This window comes from Egretta garzetta, unplaced genomic scaffold (assembly GCF_000687185.1).
Source record: "Egretta garzetta isolate BGI_Z169 unplaced genomic scaffold, ASM68718v1 scaffold152, whole genome shotgun sequence".
Lineage (NCBI taxonomy): Eukaryota > Metazoa > Chordata > Aves > Pelecaniformes > Ardeidae > Egretta > Egretta garzetta.
Genome location: NW_009259037.1, coordinates 15,445 through 19,504, shown reverse-complemented (window position 1 = coordinate 19,504; position 4,060 = coordinate 15,445).

Sequence of the window (4,060 nt, the reverse complement as noted above, 5' to 3'; positions counted from 1 at the left end):
GGCGGAAGGGGAGGGGCCAGCCGCCCCCCGCAGCCGTGCCTGCAGAGGCCCCCACGCCTACGCCAGGCGCAGTCTGGAGGTTTTAGGCTGGACTAAACTTAAGTGCCACAGGGAGCAGAAGCTGGCCAAAGGGGCAGCCCTTGGTTTGGGCTCCCGTGGGGACAATCCGATGCGAGTGGCGGTCCCGGGGCGGGCGCATTTGGAACGAAGCTATTTCACGTGCGCCGAAACGTGCAGCAACGCACAGCCGCTAGGAAGCAAAATGCCAACTGAAATAAAGCAACAGCCCAAGGAGATCCCAGTTTAGATACACGAAGGTATCCAGACACCCACATTCCTACTGAAATCCACAGGAATTTGGCTCTGATCCTCAGGGGTGCCAACTAGGCGAGGGAAACCAAAACCTGGAGCACAGATGGAGAGGGATCAGTGGAAAAATATTAATGTTTGACTCTCTATTCAACCAAACCTGCAGAGGAATTACGGTGTTTCGAAATATTGATTCTGCATCTCGTTCATACATCCGGCCGGTGAGGGGGAAACGCTGTGTGGGCTACACCGCGCCAACGCAACCGAGTGTTCTATGAACTACAAAGAGGTTTTATTTACCTTTATAGCTCAGTGTCTGCAGAACGCGATTCAGTTATTGATGGAATAACGAGAGCAGGCCATGCCATACTGTAGCCAAAGTGGTGTTTAATGCTTCTGCCTTTGTAAGTAACAATTTACAAAATACAAAGGTAAAAATATTAGATTGTATCGGTTTAACCCGAATTAAAAACAGAGCATATGCCTCTTTTACTATATACAGGTAAATAAGGTATCACTCGGGTTATTCCGTGTACAAACCACAGTATTAGGGAATACAAAGAGTACACAATTTTTATCAATAAAACAAAATTTCATAGTTATGCAAGGTGAAGAAAAGTCTTACAAAAATAATTCCGTGGTTCTATGGCAGATTTGACACAAATCTGCTTTAAAGAAATATTCACCTGCCCCACCCCGCGCGGCATTCGCCTGTCCCCGTTACAACAGCTCTGTGACTCCGACTGACGAGTCCCGAGACAAATTACAAACGCTGTACACCTATTTTAAAAAAAAAAACACTGCAATTATAAATCTTCAAGATATTAAACTACAATTTGTTTCCGTGCTGGCTGATTTATAAATGGATTCCTTACCCCAGGGGGAGGCGTGGAGGAAGGAATCACCTCCTAGCCAAAAGATTCGCTTCAAAGTTTATCCCGAAGCGCAGGCGTTCTCATTTGTGAAGAAATCAGGAACAATTTCTAAACAGCTCAACAGGCTTCTGGTCAGCCAGAGAGGTCACGCTTTAATTATCAGCAGTAGCATTAAGGTAAAATCTGGTCAAGTTTTTGGGAGAACTTCCAAGGTTTTGGGAGGGCTTCTGGCCTCCCACAAGGAGGAAGTTTTTTAGAGCGTAGACCACCGGTAAGAAGGTACAGCGCAGTGACCCTCCTGCCTTGAACTGCAACTCCCAAAGGTTTCTGTGGGGTTTTTTTTCATATTGTAAGCCAACTCAAGAAAAAAGGAAAGGAGGGCGCAGGTATTTTTGGCGAATACTAGGAAGAGTATCCTTCTGCTGCGCTGATGTACGAGTACAGAGACGCACGCCGATTCTAGTCATACAGGAACTACTTAAATATTGAAGATACCGATCCTTAACAAAAAGAGCAGAGTCAAGTTCAACGTTCTCCTGACAGCCGATACATTTTTTATATCAACAAACAAGAGCAAAGAAAAAAAAAATACTGTTGGAAACTATTGACTTTTCGTAATTTCTCGTGGTATTTGAATAACCACCTATCAACTTGGAAGGAAGAGAAAGATAGAGGGGGGTTTTCATAGAGATCTTCGCTAAGGAAGAAAGGCCTCACATTCCTGTACCAAGAACTTTTTTAATACTCACTCCTTCATTACAAATTGTGTCACCACGCAGCAGAGATGGTAACTGCCAGGTCTTTCACTCCTTTTCTATTCTAATGTATTTTATCGACAACGGTGTAACTGCATGGAAGTGGTACCTGGGACAGGCTGAAAATGAGGGGAGTTAACCATCCGCTGGCTAATCTCTCTCTACACCCCTTTTTGGAGTTCATTCTCGAAACGTGAAATTGGCAGGGGAACAGGGGGGTTATTTTATTTAAATATTATTATAGAATTGACCTGACACATTCTATATTGCATTCCTGGAGAACACCAGAGGCTATAGTCAAAACCAACCAACCACCCAGAACCCTACTGGTGACCATTTTACGCCGGTTCAGTTTCTAGAGCAGAGCGTTTCGATGTTCAAACTGTACACGTGAGTAACGTAACTACTCACCGGTGAGACTCGGCGCAAACCGCAGCCCTGCCCTCCGAAGAGCGTAAAGGGCGTACACCAGGCCCACGTTTGCACCGTGGGCTACAGAGCACAAAACAGGACGACGTTCTCCTGTTTTGTTCAGCTGTGTAGATGCAGCGATCTCCAAGGAGAGGCTGGAGCGCCAGGGCGGACAGCGTAATAAAATACCTGCACGGGGTACAGTAACAACGGGAAGACTGATCGGAAAAAAATTACATTAAAATCGAACACTAGTATGGCTTCATCAGCCTCTGTCACGCAGCCGCGAACTATGGCCAGTCCTGTGTTTTATGTACAATAGGATTTTACAAAAGACAAGTAATGGTTACTGTAAAAGGTGAAGAATTAAAAAGAACGTGGCATAAAACCCACGAGGACCATAAGGAAAACCAGCTGGTTCTTGTTTTTCCCCTATTCCGTACCAGATTAAAATAAGGTTGAGTTTAAAGCAAACAGAAGAAATAGAAGCACTGGTACCCGTGAGTTCTTAACGAGATACAATTTGAGTTATTTAAATGGAAGCATCCTTTTGGCTTGGTAATCCGTAGGCTTATTCGCCGTGTTTTAAACATGACGGTGTGCTTCTTTGCTCTAATATATTCTAGCAGAAAACTGTTCCATCGTGGAGTCCAAGTCTACTTCTGATCCTCTCTTCTTTGGATACCCTGAATTTTGACCATGCACTGTTCTACTAATCATTACTTGTCACCCATTTCACTTGATGACACAGAACAGGCCTTGAGTCATTTTGCAGTAACCAAACTTTCAGATAGCTTTTACCTTCGAGCGGCCATTTCAACTTCTACAGCACAGGAACTGATGCTCAGCCTTTTTTTTTTTTGGCTGCTATTCCTAGGGTTTTTAAAAAACAAGGGTTGGAAAACGTAAAAATGAACTGCCCACAAAATAGGATCTCGTTATCTTGGTACTAAGTATGTCATTCCAGTCTTTAGAAAATAATTTGTATTATTATTTTGCACGAGTTGATAAACTCTGATACCAGGAAAGGGGAAGTTGCTCATCAGACTGTGGTTTCAAGGGAGGGCATGTTCCTTTCTAGCGCGGATAGGGGCTGTTGCTTGCATCAACCTGTATTGGGAGCGGGGGGATTCAAGATGAGTTTCAGATCTTCAAGGTAACAGGGAAAATATGATTTCTAAACTCACTGCATTTCTTGGAGATTGGGTCTTTCAATGGACTGTACTGTTCCTGCGATTGAGGAACATTTTGAAGTGTCTGAAAAATGTTTATTTTTGATGTAACTGAAATGTATATCGGCTTGGAGGAAACTTACTCTTTCCTCACCAAACAGTCTCTATGCCAATTTAGTGCAGCTCTGCTGTATAGACTTATTTCTTCATCTATTACTTAACTGAGTTTGGTATTTATATGATATTCCTATGTTTAGGAAGAGCATCTCTGTAGTAACAGCCAACTTGGTGCAGGCTCCATCTCCACACACAACACGGGAAGCGGTCTAGGACTCTGAAAAACCTTTGCCTATGGATTTTGCAGCCCGATAAACCCCACTGGGAAACTAACCTTTAAAAGCCAGTTACTACATTCTTGCACCTTTGGAGCTACCATTTTAGTTTAAACTGGCTACTGGCTGCTCTCAGAAGAGCAGAGGCCAAATGCTGCCCTGCCTGCCCCATCTGCTTTGGCTTGAAGTCTGCCCGAAAGCCGAGC